A 26,962-nucleotide genomic window follows, 5' to 3' on the forward strand; every position below is an offset into this window, starting at 1 on the left:
ACATCCCAGGATGGATTGTTTCCAGCATGACTTCATCAGATGTATGTCATTACAAGCATGGCTGCAGGCTGACTAAGCCCAGCGATGAGAACTATTTACTGCGTCATGTGATAATGTTACACCTCCAGTTGCTTCACAATAACAGAACAATGCACTTATTACAATATCGTGCCATCACCACCACGATGATCTGCGACAAAGTGGGAAAAACGGTCAAACTTCCAAGAAATCCAAATTCCTTTGATGCTAATTCAACATGTCTCTGTTTTTATTTTTTGGAAGCCTCAAAAAAATATGGACATGTGAAAAGCTCCATAGTACATAAGGGGTGTGCGTTATATGCCTGAAAAACAGGGATTCGACTGTCAACGGGTAAGCAGAGCCCTGATTTCCCCACGACGACAATTTTTAAAAATTTTTTTTTTAGGTTTGTGCAATCCGTATGCAATATCATGGCAAATAATTATTTTAGCGTTGGGATTTGGATGTAAAAGAGTAATCAAATTTGCTCAAGACTTCTATTATGGTCTACGGTGGCAAAAGCTGCGTGCGTCTTGCTGCCAAAAGTCTAGGAGGTTGTGTCGTGTGAAACATTAGCAATCATTAACACAATAATAACACAATGCAATATTGTGATTTTCATGACCCCCCCCAAATAAAGTCACGCTCTTTCAGAAGTAATATATTTTTTTTTTTTTTTTTTTTTGCATATGAGATAAAACAGACCATTTTCCACTTTTCGCCCATTTTTGGCCCATGTGTCTCCAAATACCATCAGTGCATCGTCCGTTTCTCATATTTCAAGAAAAAGATTCTCACTAAACAGTAAAAAATGGACAACACAGAGTGCTGTTTTTTTCACGAATCCATTGATTTGAATGGGTAATTTTAACTAAAAAATGAACATGGCTCCTTTTTCTAGTGCAAAAACACAGACATGTGAACAGCTCCGTAGACTGTTGTGTGTGTTCTGATTAGTGATGGGCGAGTTTGCCCAGCCCTCGATCGAGGTAACCCACAAACTCCTTACAGACATTATCCTTTGGGGGATTTGAACCCAAGACCCCCAGCGCTGCAAGACTGCGATGCTAACCACTGAGCCACCCTGTATGAATTAGAAAGCAGGGATCATGGCCTGATACAAAAAGTAAAAAAAATTGATTTTTTTTTTTTGCAAAGGAATCCTCTAAAATAATTCAGTCTCATATCAAAAACTATATGGCTGCTTTATGAGTGCGGCTCTTTCTGTCCTTTTAACATCGCACCCTTGGGCTTCTTATAGGGCCACCTTGGCCTCGTTCTGCAGCATATGTTTGAGCAGGTTGCCAAACTACACCTAGTTTCCAAGTGTTCTGGAATGTGGGTGTGCCCCATGTGAGAAATACGGGCGAGGGACCTGCACCTGTCACACTAGTGGCTGGGGACCTGGAGAAGGTGCACACACTCCTGGAGCTGTCCTTGGGCCCTTTATAGAAGGAATGTGTATTTATCGCTCTGGGATTGTGGATTAACCCGCTTGGATTTGCCTGACTGCTCCTGTTCTAAGGTGAGCGCTTCACCTTCAGCTCTGTCTGTGGCGTTCATGTTACCGTCAGCGGGGTCCGCAATGAGCACGGTGCAAATGACGACTCCCTGATTTGGAGAAGGGTTTTTTATACTGATGAGATTACTCATGCGGTTCTTATTATTTTCTTACTTTATTTTCGGTCGTTATTTGATTTAGATATTTGCGCTACGAGCTTAGAATATTCTGCGTCCACCTCTATGCTTCGTCATACCGGTATATTTACGCAAATGTGTAAAGTTCTTTTCGGAATGTTTGCTCCGGTGGATCGACGCTTGGGATCGGGATCATACATTGTGGTTGTGCCCTTTTCCAATCCCCTCTTTGAACTGACTGGACATTTGTCTTTTTTTCAACCGTATTTAGGTTTTTTTTTTTTTTCACGTATAGCACTCGTACCTATAATCGTAAATGGGGCATTTACATGTCTGTGATTTTTAGCAAAACTGTGGAGACATTCTGATCCAATGTCTGCAATGGGTCCGTGAAAGAATCAGACAGCGCTCGGCTGCCATCAACGTGCAGTCCGATTTTCACAGATTCTTAGCTAGGGGTAGGTGGAGAATTTTTTTTTTTTTTTTTTATCTTACATGCAAGAAAAACTATTGAAACTCGGACCAAACTCTGATAAAATGTTGAAACTTGGAGCGAAATCAGTGATGAAATTCGGTCAGTTTTTTTCAAAGTAAATGATGTGTGAATGAGCCCTATCTCTGTTATCTGTCGATCTGTATAAACATTCTGTAGACAGAAGAGATACATTTCCAGAATAAATATCAGTGGGACTGGATGTATAGAAAAAGGATGTCCTTTTGCCATACATTTAGGTGCTAATCTTTGGCATACTGTTTTTTTGTTTTTTTTTCTCGCTTTATTCAGGTTCCATGTTTATCAATCACTCAAGACATTTTTGGACGATTTGTGATGTTTTAGAATACTTTCTTAATCCACTGCAGGCAGCACAAATTCTATGTCCTTTACTAAGGTTGTTGAGCAAGTTTTTGGCATATTAAGCAGTTTTTTTTTCCTTGCTATGCTTAACACTTTTGTTTTTCTGCTCCTATGTTAGCTTAGTTTAGTGTTGGGGTTTGTGCCAAATGTATTACTGGCATGTGTCAATTTGAAATCTGCATCTTGTCAATTTTTGCAACATTTTCTCAGCAGATTTGCTCTTTGCAATGGAAAGGCTATGTTCACACATTGCGTATTCAGAGAGGATTTTATGCACAGATTTCTGAAATCCGTAGCATTTATGTTTCTACAATCCATTAGGATTTTATTCTTATTCATGCAATTTTATGTGTTTTTTGTTGCAGAAATGTAACAAAAAAAAAAATCCTAGGTTAATGGATTAACCTGCAGATTTGGAATAAATGGGTAAAATCTAAACCAAAAAGATGCATTTCTGCAACATAAATTGAAATGCTGCTATAAAAGCCAATTTCATGCACATTCCACACCAAAAAAATAAAAGCATGTGGATGAGAGTAAAAGGAATTGGTCAGCAAGATTTCACCCCCAAAACGATTTATATGTGCATGTAGCACTTTCAAAAGACCAGTCCAACAATACCTCTACATGGTCGGTCGGCTCCTACTCGGAAATCGACATTTAAATTGATATACCAGTGGCCATTAGTCAAGCAGGGAATAGAGCTGGAGTGACAGAGGCTTCAGATTTAAGGTAGCTCTTTAGCCTCATTTGCAGGTCAATTCAAACCCTGATTTCTCTTTAAGGATCAAATGGACTTGCAGATTGGTGGTATTATGTCGATGAAGTCTGCTGTGTTTTTTGTTACTGTGGGTATTTCACTGCGAGAGTCCGCAGCGGATTAGTCCTTGAGGACCTACCTTATGTCTGGGTTTAGATGACCATCTGCAAAAACATAAAGCGTGACCTAAGGATGAGGACCTGTATGTGATCCATTTTTTACCCATCCATTGACTTATAATGGGCGAGTCTGATCCAGAATTTGGATTTTACACTCGGGCCTTTGGTCGATGTGTAACGAAAAACACATGAACCATCACATTAACTGGGTTAAAATTCAACCCTTGAGCAGAGAGCTTAAGGACCCAGGAGTGGATGGTTATGTTTTTTTCATACCTGCTCTCATCCATGGACGCGTAACAGTTCCATTTCCTTAAAAACAAATCTTTTCAGCCATGGTCCTCAAGATTAGGAACTAGCAAAGTATTTAGACCATGACGTGTAGCTTATTTTTAAAATTTTTAATAAAATGATCAATCCTATTACATCTATGGATCTTTTTGCCGACTACCGTACAAGAAGTAATTTTCAGTGCATCCAACGGGAACTGAAATAACTCTTCTTGGGCTTTCAGAAAAACGTAGATTTGTACAGCTGGTAAAGGCTCGGCTTGAATTGCGTTGGCTCATCTATTTTCAGCTTTTCACAGTTATGTTTATTATGACACAATGGCCTTTTATTGACTGTAGTGATGATTGGAAGTGAAAGATCAGTTCTGACTCAGCCGTGCACTATGGTCCGTCACGGGACGTACGATCGCTGTCATCTTCATGTAATCACATGGGAGTAGTTTGATGTATTATGGGGCAAATTTCAGCTGAATCACTGATGAATCACACAGCTTCTGTATTTAGGCCCAAGGAGGGTATTCGCTAACGGTATCGGTGCGGTTATGGCAAATACAAGTGTCAGAAGTCACTTCCGAGTTTTATGACATTCATAAAGCTTCTGTATATTACAGTTGTTCTCCTGTCCCGTGATGTTACTGTGCACTGAATACATACTGTCACCCTCCTGCTGTAAATGCAAAATATAGACATCAAATAGGGCTCGGCAACTCGTTATGGTGCTTTCTTATTGTTTCAGTGGTCAATAGAAAAAAAAAAGTGGACTATTGGAGTGGTCAACCATTTGGAAACATTTGTCAGATTCAGCAGTGATTGGCAGGTGTCATGTCCAATGAGATTAGATAGAAGTGAGTCCAGTTCAGAAGATGGCTCAGAAAAAGTGAGCTTAGGGTTAAGGCCCCCATAAACGATAGTTGAAAGTCAATCAAAATTGTGGAAAGTATGACCGTCCATTTGATGTACATGAGGGGGGGATGGACTTCTAACTCGCAAAAATAAAAAATTGTTTCAGCTCACCCTTGTAAATCAAATCCAATGTGGTTGAAGATGGGTCCGACACAGAGGTAGCGTTGCTGCCAAACAGACCTTGCCGGCAGATCGGCTTTAGAGTATATATTTATCTTTCTCACTTATATAGCGCCATCATATTCCACAGTGCTTTACAGACATAATTACTGTCCCCATCGGGGCTCACAATCTAGATTCTCTGCAAGTATGTCTGTAGTGTGGTAGGAAACCGGAGAACCTGAAGGAAAATCGTGCAAACATGGGGAGAACATAGAAACTCCTTGGTGGGATTTGAACTCAGGACCCCAGCTCTGCTAGACTACAGTGTTATCCAGTGAGATAGTCTCCCTGAATCATGGTTCAGTTGATTGTTTGGCGGCTATATTTCCAGTACACCGGCGCATTTGTTCATCTGAGTTCTTCAGTGTTCTATGGGAGAACAAAGGGATTGTCAGTCCAAAATAAGAAATTCCGGATCCTCATGTTTCGGGAGAGAGTTAGGGGCCTCCATATACATTAGACTGTCTTCCGAAACCCTTGGTCGAAGTTGGATTAATGTGTTTTGTGGCTTTAAGGGTCTCAATAGAGTTTTTACAGAGCTAACATGGCTACCATCTAACATTATTAAAAACCTTTCCATTACCAAGATACCGGCCTCAAGTCAACCTCTCCTCAACCTGACATGGTGGTTTATAGACGGCAGATGACCCTCAACAGCCGAGCCAATGTACATAACAATATTATCCTTAGAAGTCATCTATCCATAATCATTGCACAGAACAAGCAGTATTTACCTGCTTGTAGACCTTGGTCAGTTGTCAAGCTAATTATGTTAATCCCTTTCCTACCCTGAGGGGGTCAACTGGTTGAGCAATTGTCAAATACAACACCTTGTGATGGAAGTATTCTGACTGCTTTTACAGAATGTGCTTTTGCAGTGTGTATCAATGACTTCAACTGATTTCTTTGGAACTATTGGTTTTCAGTTTCTTTCGGGAACCATTTCGAGTTTTTCTCTGAGGCACATTTCTATAGAAGCCCATTGAGGTGTGCCAATAATCATTGAGAGAGTGTTGTAAGAACTCTCATCCCCTATTACCTACCATTAACGATGAAATAATCTTTGTGTAGACCTGTGATGTGCTGACGACAATGTGAACAATTTTATTATGGTACTGTAGGGGACAGGGACCTGGTGAGCTGTGCAGACGGGTGGAACCATTGTTGCCGGGAGTCGGGGTTCCGGGGGACGGATTTGAGGGGTGCATGGGAAGCCAGGCTCATGTGACAGGAGGCAGAGTGACGCAGGGAGAGGAGAGGATAAAAAGCAAAACGCGCGAAAGCAGGGGCAGAGAAGCGCGGGAAATCTCTGAGGAGAGGAAACTGCAGCGCAGTTGCTGTGAGTGTGCAGGCCGCAGTGAGACTTGCAGGAAGCAGGGGGAAAACGTGCAACAGACACTGCGGGCAATTACTGGAGCCCCAAAAAAGAGACGCATTCGTCGTCAGCGACCCCCCCCAGGCAGAGGGGTAGTGCTGACCAGCTCAGGGACAGTATTACCGCGCTCCCTGAGAACACCTTGCCAGAGAGTGCTACAGACTCGCATGGTTTCGTCTCAGCTGTGACTGATACTGATTATTCTCCTAATCCTCCTCAAAAAGACTCTTCTCTAGACTGGGAGGCTGTTACCTCGGATCAACGTCCGCCTGCAGGAGGGAACGCAGCACCGCAAAAGACATTCTGGACTCGACTCTACGCCTGGGCCCGTCGCCAGAAGACACCTCCTTCCTCCGCCATCAGGACTACGGCGTTGTCGGAGCCTCACCGTCAGGACTACATCGCTGAACCAGCACTGATAAGTGACCGTTGTTGACTTTATCTTAGTAGGGAGTCACTAGTGAGGCGCTGCCGCGTTCTACGGGTGTAGTTCAGGGCGGCCATATAATAATTGGGATTTACTGCGAGATTGTGTTCTTGTATATAAGTTCCCTGCGTGGAAAACGTTTGTTATCTTTTTGGTTGGAAGTTAAAAAGAAAGTTAAAAACGCTATTTGCTTTCTGGCTCCTATTTGTCCCTGCATCCTTCTTTACCTGCGGTCTCTACATTTGGCGTAGTCGGCAGGATGCAGGATCCAAAGAAGGAGCCAGAAGATACGGAGGATGGGGCTGGGCCTAGAGCTTCTCTCTCATTGGGGGCCATGTTAAACAATTTGCCCAAGTTTAATGGGAGCAACATGTTGTTGTGGAGCTGGACTGAGAGGATGAGGGGGCTGTTGAGAATGCATCCTATGACCCCGGCCCTGGAAGCTGAGGTAGCCATTATGGCATTAGACGGAGAGGCCCGAGATTCAGTGATGTTGAGACCCCCCACAGAGCGGAATACTTTTACCGGGGTGTTACATGTGTTAGAGGGGACGCACGGGGATCCCACCGACGTGGGAGAGCTGCGGGCCCGGTTGTTTGGACGGCGACAAAAAGAGGGCGAGACTGTCACTCAGTACATGAATGCTCTGCAAGAGCTAAACATTGCAATCGTGCGGAAAGATGGTATGGGGATGGGACATGTCGACGTGACCCTGCGCGACCAACTGGTGACGGTCCTGACAGGAGAGGCTCGGGTTATCCAGACCGCTGCACCAGGAGGGGGTGAGCCGTCGTGGGTTCAGGAGATGCGGCAGGAGCTCAAACAAATCCGAGACGAACTGGCCGAAGTAAAAAAAAATGCGCGAAGCCCAAGGGAGCTACCCCGGGGGCAAGGGTCTGGGAGTCCAGCTCGTGGCGTTCGTTCAGGATATTATCCGGTCTCCGGTGCTTGCTATGGTTGCGGGGAGGCAGGACATTTCGCACGGGAGTGCCCCCGGAGAGGGAGGGCCTCGTCACGGCGGGCGTTAAACTAGAGGACTCCGAGCTAAGGGGACGACGCTCGGAGTCAGAATCCCCGCGGATGGGTGGTGAAAGTCCCGAAAATTTGGTTGCCAGCTGCCCCCTGGTTTGGGCAGAGTTTGAAGGGCGGGCTGTACGTTGTCTGGTGGACACCGGATCTCAAGTCACGACTATGCCCGAGGCCTGTTTTAGAAAACACTTCCCTGTGTCAGTCAGACCCCAATGGGGCCCCGTAATCCGGTTGCAGGCCGCCAATCAGCTGCCCATCCCAGTGGAAGGGGTCACCTGGATGCAAATATCTTTATGTGGGAAAGACCTGGGCCGCCGGGGGGTTGTGTTGACACGGGGGGATCCCAGCCCACAACATATCGTGACTTTGGGGATGAATGTATTGAAGGTCTTTGGCAGTTTGCTGTTAGGGGAGACCACACAAGAGACACTCAATCAGTGGGGGACCAGTACACCTCAAGGCTCCGTGTTCAGACAGTTAGTGAGGGAAGTCCGTGTGCAAGAGACCTTTCAGGAGGGAGACATACTAGGGAAAGTAATCACCTCCCCGACAGCAGAAGTGACGTTTCCCCCAGGACAGACTGTTATATCCCTGCCCATCCGAGCTCGCATCCCTCTGGAAGGAGTGCAAGTGCAGGTTGAGCCCACCTTTACGTCCCCTTTGCCCACAGGACTGCTGGTGGCCCGATCTCTGGCTACTGTTAAAAATGGGGCCGTACCAGTGCGATGTGTGAATGTGGACGAACACGATGTCGTGCTACGGGTCCGAAGTGAGATGGCCAAAGTGTTACGACCGTTAGAAGTGATGCCTCCTCCAGATACTTTACAGTTAAAGGTGGATTCCCCTGATCCCTGGATGGTCAGTGTCCGGTCTACACAGGATCCTGAGCTGATAGCGTTACGAAAAGGTCAAACTATTCTGGAACATATGCGAGCAGAATTACCGGGTCTGGATCCATCACAAGTCTCGCGAGTGCAGCGGCTCCTTGGACACTATGCTGAAGTGTTTGCGCAACATGAAGATGATTTTGGCTGTACCACGGCCATCGAACATGGAATTCCGACCGGAGATACAGTGCCCATCAGGGAGCGGTACAGACAGATTCCCCCGCAGATGTACCAGGAAGTAAAGACGTTGTTAGGCCAGATGCTACAAAAGGGAGTGATCCGCGAGAGTCAGAGCCCGTGGGCTGCCCCGATCGTGCTGGTGCGGAAAAAGGACGGCACGCTCCGGTTCTGTGTGGACTATCGTAAGCTAAATGCATGCACCGTCCGAGACTCTTATCCACTTCCCCGTATCGAGGAGTCTCTCTCCGTGCTGGGTCAGGCCAAATATTTTTCCACCTTAGACCTAGCCAGCGGATACTGGCAGGTCCCGATGACAGAAGCAGATCGTCCTAAGACAGCGTTCATCCTTCCCATGGGACTATTTGAGTTCAATCGAATGCCGTTTGGGCTGGCCAACGCTCCAGGCACCTTCCAACGATTAATGGAGCGGTGTCTGGGGGATTTGAACTTCGAGGCCACTCTCATTTATCTGGATGACATCATCATCTACGCCCCAACATTCGAGGAACATCTGTGCCGACTGGAACAGGTACTAGACCGGTTGCTGAAATACGGGCTTAAGGTGAAGCCCCAGAAGTGTCACTTGTTCCGGGAACAGATCGAGTACCTGGGGCATGTGGTGTCCGCCGAAGGAGTCCGGCCATCGCAGGAGAAGATTGCTGCAATCCAGGAGTGGCCCACACCGGAGACCGCTAAAGATGTACGGGCGTTCTTGGGCCTCGCTGGGTACTACCGGCGCTTCGTGAAGAATTTTGCTCGCCGTTCTCACAATCTACAAGTCCTGCTGAAAGGAAGCTCCCCCAAGGAACGGGGAAAGAAGATACAATGGCAGGAGCCACAAGAAGCAGCGTTCCGGGACTTGAAGACAGCTCTCATGGAGCCGCCGGTGTTGGCTTATGCGGACTTTTCGCAACCGTTCATCCTACACACCGACGGCAGCTCTCAGGGATTGGGGGCTGTGTTGTCTCAGGTTCAGGATGGGCGGGAGAGAGTGATCGCCTATGCGAGTCGGTCTCTTCATGACTCTGAGTTGAACCCAGACAATTACAGTTCTTTCAAGGTGGAGCTGCTGGCCGTGGTGTGGGCTATGACGGAGCGGTTCGCTGAGTACCTGGCTGGTTCCGAGGTGCTGATACGCACGGATAACAACCCATTGGCACATCTGGAAAATGCGAAATTGGGTGCCCTAGAACAGCGCTGGGTAGCCCGGATGGCCAAGTACAGATACCGTATCCTTTACAAGCGAGGAGCGGAGAATGTTCATGCTGACGCATTATCTCGTCTGCGGAAAAATCCCCCAAGAACTAACCGAGATGAGGAGCTGGAGGGAGAAGAAATCCCCTACGCCATCGGGGGCGCTGCTCAGACGGCTGTGAGCCTGGAACAGACCGGGAACGGAACGGCTGCAGGACTGTTGGTTCAGAGTCGGGACGAATGGATACGGCTACAACAGGAAGACCAGGAACTAGCTCCATTGCGACAGTGGATAACGAATGGTCTATTGCCCGTGAGAACCCCTGGACAAATTCTCCCGTCAGATCTGAACCTTCTTCTGCGGCAGTGGGAGCGCCTAACTCTTCAGGACGGGCTCTTATGCCACTTAACCATGGCTCTGGCAGATTCTGAGCCGACCTGGCAGATGGTCTTACCAGGGCCTGTGGTGGCCGCAGTTGCTAAAGAAGCTCATGAGTCCGGGGCACACTTCGGAGTGAAGAGGACGTTTAAGTGGCTGCAAACTCGGTTCTATCATCCTCGGCTGCTTGCGGAAGTACAAACTGCCTGTAGACAATGTCGACAATGTGAGCTAACCAAGTCACCGGAGGAAAGGGCGCCTGTGCAGAGCATCACGACGTCTGCCCCTTTTGAAGTATTAATGATAGACTACATTACCATTGGAGCAGCGCATCAAGGCTACGAACACTGCCTCGTTATGGTAGATCATTTTTCAAAATTCGCGGTAGTCATCCCTACCCATGATCAGACAGCTGATTCGGCGGCGAGCGCTATCTGTAAGAACTTTATTCAAGTTTACGGCTGTCCGAGGCGAATACATTCGGATCAAGGCGCCTGTTTCTTGGGCAAGGTCATGGAAGAGCTGCATCGCCTCTACGGCATTGATAAGTCACGCACCACACCGTATCATCCCCAGGGAAATGGGGCTTGTGAGCGGTTTAACCGGACTTTGCTTCAAATGCTGCGTGCGCTAGAACAAGATCAGAAGGCCCGCTGGCCGGAGTACGTGTCTGACCTAGTGTGGGTCTACAACAATAGAGTTCATCAAGTCACAGGACGCACCCCGTATGAAGTGGTCTTTGGGCGCCCCGGAAAAGGCATGACAGATCTGGAACTGTCTTCGGAGGAAGAAGGCCCCCGAACAGGGATGGCTTCGTGGGTGCGTGATCATCGGCATCGGCTGCAGACCTTACACCGACTGGTACACACTCGAATTCGGGAAGTGGAGCATCGGAGCACCCCTACAGCAAAACCCCCAGAGTTCCGGCCAGGTGATCGAGTACTCGTTCGAGAGCAAAGACCGCAAAACAAGTTAGACCATCGTTGGGAAAAAACACCCTATCGGGTGCTTCGCCGTATAGACCCGCATGGACCTGTATATGAAGTGCAGTCTGAGGCCCTCGGAAGTACAGGTACTCGCATTCTTCATCGCAACATGCTCCGGTTGTGTCGCTCTGTTGACTCGGACACCCCGGAATCCGCAATCAGGGAAGAGCCACCTACGACTGAGTCCCTCAACAACCATTGGTGGGATGAAGAAGATGATGAAGAAGAAGAAGAATGGCGTCAAAATACTCCCCCTATCTCGACTACTACACTACCCCTGACCAGTCACCCTTCCGCTGACGACATTCCCCCAACACCCCCTACACAAGGACCCGAGCCACGACGTTCTGAACATTCTACTGCCGGTAGACCCCCAACTCGCTACAGTCCTGACTTACACACTAGACAGACCCAAGTGTGGAACAATCCGTCAGGTGGGCGACCTGTCAGTGCGAAGGCCTCGCCCAGGGACTGGCGAGCATACAGGGTGGGGGAATGTAGGGGACAGGGACCTGGTGAGCTGTGCAGACGGGTGGAACCATTGTTGCCGGGAGTCGGGGTTCCGGGGGACGGATTTGAGGGGTGCATGGGAAGCCAGGCTCATGTGACAGGAGGCAGAGTGACGCAGGGAGAGGAGAGGATAAAAAGCAAAACGCGCGAAAGCAGGGGCAGAGAAGCGCGGGAAATCTCTGAGGAGAGGAAACTGCAGCGCAGTTGCTGTGAGTGTGCAGGCCGCAGTGAGACTTGCAGGAAGCAGGGGGAAAACGTGCAACAGACACTGCGGGCAATTACTGGAGCCCCAAAAAAGAGACGCATTCGTCGTCAGCGACCCCCCCAGGCAGAGGGGTAGTGCTGACCAGCTCAGGGACAGTATTACCGCGCTCCCTGAGAACACCTTGCCAGAGAGTGCTACAGACTCGCATGGTTTCGTCTCAGCTGTGACTGATACTGATTATTCTCCTAATCCTCCTCAAAAAGACTCTTCTCTAGACTGGGAGGCTGTTACCTCGGATCAACGTCCGCCTGCAGGAGGGAACGCAGCACCGCAAAAGACATTCTGGACTCGACTCTACGCCTGGGCCCGTCGCCAGAAGACACCTCCTTCCTCCGCCATCAGGACTACGGCGTTGTCGGAGCCTCACCGTCAGGACTACATCGCTGAACCAGCACTGATAAGTGACCGTTGTTGACTTTATCTTAGTAGGGAGTCACTAGTGAGGCGCTGCCGCGTTCTACGGGTGTAGTTCAGGGCGGCCATATAATAATTGGGATTTACTGCGAGATTGTGTTCTTGTATATAAGTTCCCTGCGTGGAAAACGTTTGTTATCTTTTTGGTTGGAAGTTAAAAAGAAAGTTAAAAACGCTATTTGCTTTCTGGCTCCTATTTGTCCCTGCATCCTTCTTTACCTGCGGTCTCTACAGTACCATCAGGTTTTGATGGCCCCATGTAAAAAGGGCCAGTAAACGAGCGCTGGTCTTCTCATAAATAGACTGAAATCGGCAGGTCTGGATAGTCCTTTACTCTTTCTGGGAAGTGACAAGTTGTCTGTCTATTTTTTTCTTTTAGAAAACTCCACTAAAAAAACACAGCAGAATGACGTTCAGGGGAGTAACTATGTATAGTGGAAAGATAATGGCTGCCCCCTGGTCCTGTAGCCTGTTGGAGCCCAAAGGTCCCTCTATGTATTTGAGAAGCCCATTAATATAAATGACATATAATGGTTGTGGACAGGAGATGAGAAAATTTGCAGGACCCTGGTTAAGAGGCCAAGTCAGTATTCCAGTGCCGCTGACGATGAGGCATGAGAACCACCTCCTAGCCGCCGGCATCCTCTTTAGATTAGCCAGCCTGGTACAACGTCGTTTATGCATCACGCCAAAAGATTGGACTATCAAAAGAGGAGTCCGAGATGCCAGCAGGTAAGAGGCGGCTCTTAAGGTTCCAGTCCAGCGGCCATGGAATACTAACTGAGATTGCCGGGTCCAATGGATCGATTCGCTCCTCTCTAGTCGGGACCTGTTACAGTTTTTGCCCTGGGATCCATGGGCTTCGAATCCTGTCTCTCATGAAGTTGGTTAGGAGAAAAGGTGAATTAATATTTTCTGCGCTCTCACTTTGGAGTTCCATATTATTAATGTAGAAAAAAAAACATTTTTCCACTGTTGGGCGTCATTGAGATGTCAAGAGCTGCAGTTTTCCCACGAATGTATAGCACCTCCCCAAGGTTCTTAATGGATATGTACACATTTTATATTGACATGTACATACCTGGGGAAAATCCAAGTGATTGGTAAATGCAACATTTTCATGGTCCGTAACCTACATTGTTGTTGCCTTTGTTAATACCTTATTTGAACCAGTCATATATATATTCTTTTAAAAGGGCTATCAAGGGTTAAAAAAGAAAAAGGTAGTCCGCCTTTTTTTTTTCCCCTCCAGAAAACAGCCACCCTTGTGCATGTACTTCGTTTAGTATTGCATCTCAGTCCTACTTACTTAAAAGGGGAATTTATACATGCCAAATAAATCCTGGGAAAGGAAGCCAGCGCCATTTTTTGTAAAAATAAATAAAGTATATATTTTTTTCTAGTTAACATTTTTGATACAATGCTTAAAAATGTATTTAAGGTCAGTGGAGGTGTTGCTCACTGAACCCTTGCTGATCAGGTGTTGGTGGGGCAGTGGCACTCGTGAGCTCTGCAGCTACCTACCTTCAGGCTAGTGAATGCTGTGCAGGTAGGCCGCACAATGGATATATTAAGGCTGAAGCGATTGCCCAAAGGCTACAATACTCTTTAAAACAATTGAGAACAGGAGTGCCAAGAGTTTGACCCATACAGAACCAAAATTAATCTCCCAGAAAACCCATTTGAAGTGACACATGAAGATTTTCCGCTTGATTTTCTTTGTCAGCTTTTGTTCCTTCTAAACTGCAGAATTAAAGGGGATTCGTTACTATGAAAATGCAATCCCATCCTTGGGCACCATGTTATAGAGCAGGAGGAGCTGAGAAGATTGATATATAGTTTTGTAAGAAACGATTCAGTATAACCGATGTTGTCGTCATTTAAATCTCTGCTTTTTCTGGGATTTTTGGTCTAGGACCGCCCACTGAACCAAAAATCCCAGAAAGAGCAGAGGTTTAAATGGTTAAAGCACAAATTATACTGAATCTTTTCTTACAAAACTATATATCCATCTACTCCGCTCCTCCTGCTCTATAACATGGTGCCCAAGGATGGGATTGCATTTTCATAGTGACAAATCCCCTTTAATTCTGCAGTTTAAAGGATCGCACTGAACAAAGCTGATTTAAAGAACAGAATGTTAAAATTTATACCTAATTTTTCTTAATCTCTCCTACCCTTGAAGGAGCTTAGTTATCAGATAACTATGTGCACATACCAACTGATGCAATATGTAAATACCATAAAGGGGTGAAGTCTGATACTGGTGTTTGTATTGAAGTAAGAATCTCTACCAGATACACTAAGGTTTCTTCTCTAATATTGTATTAAAGAATCCAAGGCTGATGTGAAAACCTGCCTTTTACATTAATTCTCCTTTTAAGGGCGCACAGTTATATAAATTGGACCATGCATGGACTGGCTGGCAGCTCTCCCGACCACAAAGAGACATCTTCATGCAGCTGTCACGCTCAGCTCGGTTGAGCCACTGGCCAGTTCTTGCACGATGTTCCAATCGTGGTCTGTTTTATACATCCGTCTGACTGTGCTCCAATGATTGTTCATGCAGCACCACTCCCCAGTCAGCAGACTTTCTGGGGGACGGTGCATCATTGCACCAAACTGTGCGTTCCCAATGCTGAATTATCCAGGCAGCGTTTCTTCTTGTGCATAAGCATCACAGGGGGCCGGAAACTAACTGTATGTTCTAGCAATCCTGGCTATCTTCAGAGCAGTGCTTACAAGCTCAACTGGTAAGAGCTTGTAAGCACTGTGCATGTTCGTCCACCACTGGTAGACAACAGCAATGGCCAGACCCCTAGGCAATGAGCTGTAAACTATAAACGGAGAGGAATTTTAATAAATGTCAAATTACAAATTAGAAAAAAACAAACCTATTGATAAGCAGCTATAATCCCCAGAATGCTTTGCTTCACAGATCATTCCATTCTCAGATAATTATACAATACTCACCTGTTGCCCGACATACCAAGATGATTTAGTTCCTGTTATCTAATAAAATGTCAAGCCTTCCTGTCTGTCCTGGGCAAGGCGCAGCGCGGAGGACACCTCTTCACACTTATTACGGTATATTTTTGGCAGTGACACGTTGTGCTGATAGACGATTGATGAAGTACATTTAATTACACTAATGAGTGTGAAGGGGCGTCCCCTGCTTCTCCTCATAATGTCGCCCAGGGCTGTGTTACCTGCAAGAACATTTCATGCTATTAATAGTCCTAATAAATTTGCAAAAAATTATAATTGACACATGGTTTATATATAGCAAAATATTCATTACAGGGCTGTCTGGATTAGGAAATTAATTTCCTGACACCCTACAATGAAGGACAATCCCATACCTGACCCTCCTTTATTAACAACTTGCAATATTCACACTGGCCACTGGGGCTTTTTTAGACTTGTACGTCCTGTCCTTTCAGCAGGCTCCTTATCATCAGAGGCAGGATTACAGTGGCAGGTAACATCTTTATACCCAACTGATAACACAGGATCCACCAGTCCCAATAGGCGAGGTCACAGCTGACCCTGCTCCATTTCATAATGACCTTTCTACAAGCTCATTAGAAGCTTCAATACAAAAGATAGTGTCAGTCTAAAAATTGTCTCTCTGTACATGTGTTGTTTCCTGAAACAGGAAGTTAGAATCTAAAAAAATCCAAGTAGCCGGTATGAGAATTGCAAGAGCTCTATATTTTATTTTTCATATGGATTGTGATATGTTAAAAAAAGCCAAAAATATTAAACACATGAAACCAGAAGCAATAGGCCATTTTCTGATTATTGCTTCCCTTTAATCAGCTAATTGTCCAGTTGCCTAAAGTTGAATGCTCCCTGAGCTCATGTGGAAGGAAAACCATTCTCATGTACACTATTTAGTTGGCATTTATCACCACTGCCACCCCAAATATGCGATGTGATGCGTGTGATGGACACTATAATAAAAATCATGCATACTCACTGACTAAAGTTGGCCATACGCCTTGGATAACTCCCGGCTGAACATCAATTCAGCAGACCATTTTCTTTCCCGACTCCCCCAAACACGTGAGGACCCTGCTCAGCACCCTCCACGATCAGTTGATTGAAGGGGCAGTGGTGCACCAGGAGTGGCACAGCGCCATACATCCAGTAGTGGCCATTAGTGGTACTGCAAGTGGTCTACCATGCAGTTGTATGGAAGACAGCTTGCATTGGAGACATATTTGTGAATTACTTATCCTGGGAGAATCCATATATAAGTTGTTGCCCTTCTCCATCACATGCATTACTGTTTTTACTGGAGGAGGCCACCAATGACAAAGTAGTGAACACCCTAGAACACCTATCCCGTCCTGTGTGCATCTTAGTAGGTTAATGCAGGCAGATCACTGTCTGATTCTTGTGGTTACGGCCCGGTATTTGTACAGGTGAAGAGGTGGCTTCTGCTGATACTCAGCTACTTCTTCTAAGGGTGTTTATGAAATCTATGAAATACTAACCGAGCTTATGTAGCTGTTTACAATGCACTTTATGCAGATTTTAGTACTGACACTGGTTGTTCATTCTTGGGATTTTTTTTCTTACTTAAATGCATATATTTGGAGCAAAAATACTTTTTACAATTGGGTTTAATTAAAAATTTAGCACCATTTGGCTTTCAGAGGTTTTGCTTTTACTGCACATTCAACTTTGATGTGGTCGTAAAGTAGATGAGGAGGTCAAAAACAGAGGCCTATCTTACTGACAGATTCTCAGTTAGCTCTTTCTGCAGCCAACAATAGACAACACTATAGAAGGCAAACTGACAAATTTTTAATGAAACCCAATTGCAAAAATGATTTTTAGCGTAAAATACATATTTAAGCTTAAAAATATTCAGAAAGGTGGACAACATCAGACCAGCCGAACTTGCCTACTGGGGATATGTCCTTTCTGCAGGCCAAGTCAAATATCGTTCACCACTCAAGGAGTCCACAGAAATTATTGATGCCCAATGAGCCCTGTGCGATATTTGGTTTTTTTTTTCTGGGGCAGTTTGCAGGGGAGATGAAGTAAGAGGTCATTAAAGATTTATGGGTTACGAGATTGTGATGGACTGACATTCAGTAATCAACACAGCTGTCATGTCCGACGGTGGTGGTGCACACTCTATAAAAACCACCACTTTGGTCACCAAGAGAGTTTGTCCCATTGTTGATTTTTCTAACAAAACTAGGATAAAAACAATGATTAGAAAATAAATAAATAGTAATAGTATATGTATATAACATACTTAGTTGACGATATTCTGAGTTAAAAAAAAAAAAAAAGCACAAGTCATCATCCCACAGCGACAAGGTGACAAAATCGGGATAGTCCCTATCTCTAGTATTTCGCCATGTGCCAGAAGGCCTCAAAACGTGGGCAGAGCAGGCCCAGACCTGAGTGATTTTTCTAGCATCGCTTGCCAAGATGGTCCCTAGCACAGAAATAGGAGCATTGGGACGCCATAAGAAGAGCATGTTCTAACTAACTTTTAATGGATAAAGTGAAACCTTAAAGTGGCCATATCGAGGTCCTTATGAAAAGTTAAGATGTCTTCATATCCTCCAAATGAATTTCTGCAGATGCATTCCTGGCCCATTAGTGTGTGAAGGGCTGCCAGGTTTTATTCTATAAATGTACAAGGTGTGTCTGTTTGCACAAATCTTAGCGGCCCCTCCTGGGCCATTTACATGTGCAGAGTGCTACATGTAACTGCGTTAGCACAACAGTGATGTGAGCGAGGGCTGCGGCCATGACACCGAATATCATTCTCAATATTTCACTGTCTGAGATACAAATGGAGGCTGGGAAAACTGTTAGTGCCAATTTTTTACTTATTCCCTATTGATTGGAAAGGAAAAATTTTACTGGCCACTGGGGGTCCAGCCCTACGATCCTTAGAATGGGGTCCTTCTGAATGGATTGGAGGCTGGCCATGTGCTCCTCTGCGCCATACTTTGTCTATGGGGACAATGGATGGTGCACATGTTCAACGTCGGTCTTCTGATCACTGGGGTACCAGTAAGTTATCCTCTATTGATACCCTAAAAACTTGGTTAAAACCCACTAAGAACTAATATGGATATGTGTAGCCATACTTCTACAGTATTTGTGGTGTGTATCTTAACCCTTTTAGGGCCAGTTACACCCCACTACCAACCTTTGAACGGGACTCTGGACATTGGAGCTCAGCATCAATACCTAGAAAAACTTTTTAAGGAATTTCGGAAGTCCAAGGGATCTCTTATTTTTACCCCTGAGCCTCCCAGCTGTTCTAGAAGCTTTGGTTAAGCATGTGTAAAGCTTATAGGGTCATCCAGTACTGGACAACACCTTCTTATTAGCTTCACTGCCCATCATAAAATAATAAAAAAAACACTCCTGAACCAGCACCGTTCCTGCAATTTGTCACATGACCACTGCAGCCAATCAGCAGCCATTGATTATCTGCAGTCTTTCAGTATTCCAGATGTTGGCTGGTTGCTATGGTAACCAGGACGCACATTATATTAATAAGGCAGTTTGAGAACTAAGAATAATTTGTGTTTTACGATGGGCATTGGCGCTACTAAGAAGGGGTTGTCCAGTAGTGCGCAACCCCCTTAAGGAAATGCAGAGGCATCAATCTCACGCAAGCATTATATCAAACCACCAGTATTGTAAATGGCGTATGGTAGATCGGACCCTGCTACAGGTTTTACACTGGGCGTGAATCCCCAAGTTACGCATCTATGAATGATCTCAGCAGGTCCAGGATGATCATTTTCTAATCCAATTAAAGGAAATCGGTCAACAAAAATCTGGTTACCAAACCACTGATGAGATGTTATAGGGCCAGACTTGAACTCGGCTTATTTTTCAATCTGGAGTGAAAAAAGGGCTGCAGTTTACGTAAATCTCACCCCAAAAACTAGGCATTTGGAGCATGTGTTTTTAGGGCGTAATCAGGGCAAGGACTAAATGTCCCAATATTCAAATGTTGGAAAGGACGTAGTTCTGAGAACTGAGGATAAAAATGCAAATACCCTGCAGCAAGTAAATAAATAGTAATGATACATGTATAAAACACACAGGGGATGTACTTGACACTAGAGAGAATAAAAGTTGTACCCAATCCGGATGGATCCGAACTCTTGTAGCTACATGCCAGAAGACCTCAAAGTAGATGGGGACAGAGCAAGATCCAGACCTGACTGTAGTTCGTAGGCCTCATAAAAATATTTGTCGATCTCCCCTGTGACCACACAGCATTTAATCTTAATTCTGCCAGATGTATATTTTCAGAAGGCCGAGTCATAAACTATTGTTCACATAACTCTTAACGTTGACTCTTGAATTGATGTTTTTCTTTGGTGTATCAGGAGTCATAGACTATTGTTCATATGAGTCTGAATGTTGGCCCTTGAATTGATGTTTGTAAATTATTGAATGACTGCTGTTTACCTTCTATATCAGTTAATATAGGTTGTTGTCTATCTTTGGAGGACAGGGACGCAGGGTCATTGAACAATAGCAGTATTATGCCCACGGGAAAGGAGAGCCGGCGTTCAGTGGGACGAGTCCTGGTCCATGTCATCTCAGGGCAGTGGACAATAGCACCCACTGATAGCCGTGTCTCCACATCTCCTAAAGAAATCTCTTCTAAGATGAAGAAATCAAGATCTAAAACACCAAATCTGTTAGTAATCTTTGCGGTGCTGCAGTAGTGACTTTTAGGGCTCATTCACACATTTTTTTCATGTACAAGTGCTATCCATGATTTTGACAGAACTTGTACCTATGATGCTTTATGGGGCTGTTTACGGATTTATTTTTTTTTCCTGGTCCAGCAAAATCACGAAAACATGTCTGATATTGATCCAAGTGTTGGATGAAAATCCGCAAAGTGAAATCTATTTAAGTAAAAAAAAAATCAGCCATCTCTCAGATATCCTAATTTTTCACGGACTGATAGAAGGTAGAGAAACTTTTTTTTTTTTTTTTTGTTCTTTTGATAATGTGAGAAAAACTACTGATAATGATTGACTTGGCACACCTAGGTGATATGTCAATCAAAGAGTGGACGTGCGAAGAGCCGCAGCACCACGCAGATTACTATTGAGACTGGTGCATTGCGGATTATATAAATGTTTCCATCCAAATAAAATCCGTAATTTTAGCCATGACCCATCCACAGAGGTATTTACGAGCCTTCTATCACCCTGCCGCAGTTTAATAACCATAATTTTGCTGCCAGATTCCTTTAATTCCACATTAAGTGGCCCTTTACGAAAAACTTAGATAACGCACTGCTTGGTCTACACCCCTATAACCAGGGGCAATGTTGTCATTGTGGGGTTTAGCACTTTTTTACAATCCATAAAAGAAATCCTCTTAGGTTTATGAATTCAGTGAAGTTTATGTAGAATGCCGCTCTGTAAATTCCGCTCTATATGGTTATCTGTGTCTTCCTAGTCTTATATTGACCTCTCTTTATGTGCCATGGCCAAATGCTGACAGTAAACATGTCACAAAGTGCCCAAACACAATGGACGTCCTGCTATCGGCAGAAAAATCATTAATTCCTCCAGCATTTCTCCCATACTAAGAAACACTTATAGCCGAGCGATCCTGTGTTCTCATTGAGAAATTCACTAACCAACTTTTTCCAGTGACCGGGAGTACAAAAAGATATTTCCCCATATACAATACATAGATGTGCGATTTCATCCATATTGACTTTTTCAGATGACTTTTTATACAATGTGAATGGGAGCCTTAGGATTTTTCACTGGATTTTGTTCCATTTAAACTGAACACATCCTCCAATTGCTGCTGTTCCGCTGATTCTGGAACAGTTTTTCTTTTCTTTCTGTGCCTTTTAGTTCCAAAGTTATGCCCTATGGCACTAAAGAAGAAAATTTTCACTTCACTAAATGGGCGTGCATCACAGAACTTCTCTGTGGGTGTGGTCATGTTTTGATTGGTCAGCTTCAAAGGGAGAAAAAGCAAAGTTCTGTGGTTTTCTGGGTGGAAAATTTGCATCTTTATTTCCATGGGGCATAACTTTGGAAAGAAGAGGCAGAGAAGAAAAAAAGAAACTGTTCCAAATTCAGCGAAGAAGTGACAATTGGAAGAGATACTCGGTTTAAATGGAAAAATCCAGTGAAAGGTCCCCTTTTAAGTAAACTGAACTCATTGATATGTATTGGGAGGAGCTTTCATAATACCAGATATAAAATAGAGGCGTTCAGCATGTTGGAGATGAGCAAATGTTTATTCCTATTGACTCATTAATTATATATTATACGTATATTATATATGAACTAAGAGGAAGCCAACAAACCAATTTGTTTTTGCCAATATATCCAAAAACAAGATGAGGGCAGTGCAATGTACCTTTTACCGGTACATTGAATCTGAATTCATTGGCCCATTTAAAGCTAAGTAATAGAACCCTAGAATGTTAGAGTTGGAAGGGATCTCCTGGTCATAGTGTCCAACCCCCTGATCAGAGCAGGAGTCACTAAACCACCTCAGACAGATGTCTTTCCAGCCTCTATTAGAAGACTTCCATTGAAGGAGAACTCACCACCTCTCATGGCAGCCTGTTCCAATTATTGATCATCCTCACTGCCACAAAGGTTTTTCTAATAGCTAATCTGTACCTTCTCCCATTCAGTTTCATGCCAGTGAGTCTGTATCCAATATGACCTCTTTTTTTATGCCCATGTATGAGCTTGTGCCTACTTTGGCATCATCTGTTCTACTCATGGGCGGACATACCGCATGTGCAGCCTGTGCGGCTGCACCGGGGCCCGGAGGTGGAGGGGGCCCCTACAGGGTGGGTAATAATGAGGGCAATCTGGCCTTCTTATCCGGCTCTGGGGGGCCCCTGGCTAGATTGCCCTCATGTGCAGCAGGGAGAGATCCCTGTAGCTCCGCTGCCTACAAGAAAGAAAGGCAGTGGAGCTGCAGCGATCTGTCCTGCTTTCTGCCCGTGCTTCTGCAGCGCCCCAGAGTCCTGGTCGTTGCAGTGATGTTGCTCTGCCACTAAGGGGAGTGATGTTACGTCTGATTGCACTAAAGGAGTTCACCTGACCAGGTATCAGAGTCACACATTACACTTCACACTCTGGCCACCAGGGGGAGCAAAGGGTTCTATGTATTAGGCCACTCCTCACAATCTGGTAAAACTGGGGGTTGGATAGGAAGTTAGGGAGAAGCTGACTGGGTTTTTCCCAGGCAACATCCTGTGAGAGAGGGAGTTCCTGGGAAGATTCAGGGGGGTCTCTGTCAGGGGTGGGATCCTGACAGTGGCCTAGCGAAAAGGACAGATCGTTATGGAGCCGCGCCTGCACCCGTTGCGGTGGCATCTTAAGAAAGGACACGAAGTGAGGTTTATTGTGGAGAAGTGAGAAACGAGATCACAGCACAAAGGAGAATAGAACCAGTAGGAGTCGTGCCCTAAGATCGTGGCAACATCCTACTGAGGTGCGTGGCCGGTGGCCGGAATGCCGAGGAAGTATTGGGCTCTAAGCATTACTTCAAACAGCGGCAGGACAGTTAATTATAGGTTGGCTGTCTCACCTAAATCACCTAAGCAGACAACGGAGGCAATTGTGGGAGAGGGGCGTCTCTAGGGTCCCTATAAAATAACTCCAGGCCTACCCCGTCATACGGGTGCGTCCTAGCCATATCATCTGGGGGACGGAGAGAGAAAGAACATCAGAAACAGACACAACAGTTGTGAGGACTATCCCGTGGTGCTCAGCAGGGAGGTACTACAACACACAGGTGCTAGTAGGTAGGCACTGATTTCCACCTGCAAAAGGAACTCTGGATGTGCCCTCGGACCGGCCGGTCTCAGCCAGCCCTGTTAGCAGTGCTCTGGATTGCGGATCCCGAAGCCTTCAGTAAAGAGGTAAAGAGACTGCAACCCTGTGTCCTCGTTATTCATCGCACCTTGCACCACGCACCATCATCACACCTTTCATTGGACGCCCGTTAGCAGGGTCACGGACCGGGTCTAGCCACCATGACAACCCCAGCACCGAGACAGAGAGGCCCGGTACCGAGTACCCCGCGGCCCTGCGTCTGGGGGCCCTACACTTCCTCTCACACAGACAGCAGCGCCACTGGATGACGTCATCATTCAGCGGCTGGCTGTGCCAGAGAGAAGGTGGCGACGGTGATGCTGCGGCAGAGCGTGCGGAGAGGTTCTGTGTGTGTGTGTATGTGTGTGCACGTGCGTGCATGCGTAGCACTGCAGGGCAATGTGCAGAGAAGTGAATGGTGCTATGTGTGTGTGTAGGGGGAGGAGAGGGCAATGATGGGGTGATGGAGAGGGAAATGATGGGGATGGTGTGGGAGGAGGAAATAATGGATGTGGTGGAAAAGGCAATGATGGGGCTGATGTGGAGAAGGCAATGATGGGGTGAGGGAGAGGGCAATGATGGGGATGGTGGGGGAGGAGGAAATGGATGGAGGTGGTGGAATGGGCAACGATTGGGGTGGTGGGGGAGGAGGAAATGATGGAGGTGGTGGAAAGGGCAATAATGGTGGGTGGAAGGGGGAGGAAATGATGGATATGGTGGAAAAGGCAATGATTGGGTGGTGGGGGAGAATACAATGATGGTGGTGGTGGAAAGGGCAATGATGGAGGTGGTGGAATGCGCCATGTTGGGAGTGGTGAGGAAAAAGACAATGATGGGGTGGTGGGGGAGGAGGAAATGATGGAGGTGATGGGATTAGCAATGATATAGGGTGGTGGGGGAGAAAGCAATGATAGTGGTGGTGGAGAAGGCAATGATGGAGGTGGTGAAGAGGACAATGATGGGGTGTGTCTAACACAGTCCCTTAGCATAGAATGTACGTACTTATTATGTATAACACAGTCCCTTAGTATAGTGTACCCACTAATTCTGTATAACACCATCCTTAGTTGCATAGTTTCCTCTTTTATTATGTTTAACATTGTCCCTTATTTTATACCATCCTTTCTAGTTATGTATGGTTCCATCCCATATTATATAGCTTCCTCTGCTTTTATGTACAGTACTGTCTTTTACATAGTGTATTCTTGTTGCTTTTGTTATTTACAGCGCCCTCTTTTATTACATAGTCCCCACTCTTTTTAGATATAAAATGATTGCTGATGGAGGAGCCGGTGACCAGACGACCAGTCCATCAGCTCCTCCATTAGAAAAGAAGCTTTCCCATGCTCCATCAGCCATCATTGCATTATACATCTAACAAGACAGGATGGAATGTAATAAAAACAGGGCTCTATATAATCCAATATGTAAGGGATGGTACTGTACATAACAAGACAGGGCATTGTATAATAAGGGATGGCAACAGTACGTGTGGCTATACACACGCACGCATATATATATATATATATATATATATATATATATATATATATATATATATATATATATATATATATATATAATTTTTTTTTTTTTTTTTTTGTGGGAGGGTTCATCTGTAAACAGTACACCCCTTTGTCAGGGTGTAATATATTAATTTCCAGAAGTAACATCCACCTGATGTAGTATTACAGGGTGGTATTTGTGACATATAGAGAAAAGAGGGGGGGGGAGAAAAAAAAAAACATGAAAAATGTATTAAAAAAAAAATGTTCCCATGCTTGAAGAGGAACGGCTGGTATTTGGTGTAGATACCATTCCTTCAGGGTTCAGTTTGTTTCCTAGAATACATTTGATACAGTAACCACATTTGTGAGGATTATGCAAAGAACTTGCAAACTGTAGTATAATTTAATAGTAAAAATAGCATCTCAAAGTACAATATCTCATGTGTTACTGTGGAAATGAAGGCCCTGTGATGTTTTGACACAATTCTGTTTTTTTCAAAATATCATTGATTGTCTTACACTTTTTTTTTTTTTAAATTGTTAGTTATGGCTAAATTTTGCTTATATACATGGCTTGTGCAGTGTGGATATGAGCAGCAATCATCATATCATACCGTGGCAATAGGAGGATCTCATAGCAAAGGGAACAATGGTTACTGGGTGTTTTGGGGGAAACACTACTTATTTTTTTCACTGATAAGTTCGTTCTTTTTATAATTCTTTCCTTTTGATCCCTCTCTTGGCATTGACTGAAAAAAAACAAACAAACAAAAAAAAACCAAAAACTGATGAACGAAACATTGGTGTATCCAAAAAAAACTTGTGCTGATTTACTATGGGCAGCATGTTGGCTCAGTGGTTAGGATGTTGGCTCAGTGGCTGGCACGTTGGCTCAGTGGTTAGCACTGTTTCTTTGCAGTGCTGGGATCAAAACCCACCAAGGACAACATCTACAAGGAGTTTGTATGTTCTAAGTAAAAAAGGGGGAGAAGCCAGCGCTGCTTGTGGTCAGAATGCAAAACATAAAGTGCACATATTGATTTCTAACTGAGTTTCAAAAATGAGACATTTAGCAAACAATTGATCAATTCTTTGAACTACCCCGCCACTTCACGGCATTCTCATAATGGGGCAGTCCTACTCTACGTTTTTTATGTTCGCTGTGCCATTACAGCCTCTAAAAAGCAAGACCACATTAAATGCAAGCTGTACCTGAAGCATTTCTGAATCACTCCCATGGCACCAGAGGACAGCACGGATAAAGGTTGACCAGGTCTGGACATAGACATTTCAGGTCTGACCATAAGCAGTGCTGGCTTCTCTCCTCTTTTAGTCTGTATGTTCTCCCCGTGTTTGCGTGCGTTTCCTCCCACACTCCAAAGACATACTGATAGGGAATCTAGATTGTGAGCCCCAATGCGGACAGCGCTGATGATGTCTGTAAACACTGCGGAATATGATGGTGCTACATAAGTAAGCATAATAAATGCTATCCTGAATGCACCAGAATTCAAGGCAACATGTCCGACACCACATTTATGTGTTTTAGATCTTATTTCCAACACACTTGACAAGGAAGTGATGCCAATCAGATGGGAAGATTCAAAATGATGACACCATGTACCAAAATTTGGAGCAGATATTTGGACTATACTACATTTCTAGACTAGACTATCTGAAGATACACCCAATTTGTGAGCCACTTTATTAAGTTTGGTGCATTTAAAAAAAGCTAGAACGTCTTAGTAAATCGGTCCCACCACGTAAATCACCCTTGGGCTAAGATCCAGGACTTTGTGGACCAGTAATGGTTGTGACGGTCTCCATGCGCTCAACTGCACAGCATAATCTGTTGGCCAAACTGTTCCTTCCCGACTTCGATGGCCCCCATATAATTCAGATGATCTTCCGGTCTCTGGGAAAAATTGGCAAATTAGAACATGTATGGTGATCTTTAGGCTCTTCTGAATGTACCGAAGAAAAGGTGTTTGGAGTTGAGTCAAAGTAGGGCAAAGTGTGCAGTTGCAAACCAATAAACACCTATAGCCTTGCTCATCACCCAGTTGTCAGGTTACAGAATTTATGGAATTCTAATTACATATGCCCTATAAAACAATTATGGGGCACATGCTTATTTAGGATGATAATGGTGCACATAAAGTCGGTTTACTAGACC

General features: G+C 45.0%; 1 protein-coding gene across 2 annotated transcripts in view; it reads left to right on the plus strand.

Moving 5' to 3' along the window:
- Positions 1-1,304: 1,304 nt before the first annotated feature.
- EPS8L1 (EPS8 signaling adaptor L1) overlaps positions 1,305-26,962 on the plus strand; it is a 97,455-nt gene continuing 71,797 nt past the window's right edge. The window contains exon 1 of one of the 2 annotated variants that reach the window (XM_077259574.1): positions 1,305-1,546. The gene's annotated coding sequence lies outside the window, so the exon portion shown is untranslated. The remainder of the gene's footprint in view (positions 1,547-26,962) is intronic. The other variant, XM_077259576.1, reaches the window with a different exon arrangement.

This window comes from Ranitomeya variabilis, chromosome 4 (genome assembly GCF_051348905.1).
Source record: "Ranitomeya variabilis isolate aRanVar5 chromosome 4, aRanVar5.hap1, whole genome shotgun sequence".
NCBI lineage: Eukaryota > Metazoa > Chordata > Amphibia > Anura > Dendrobatidae > Ranitomeya > Ranitomeya variabilis.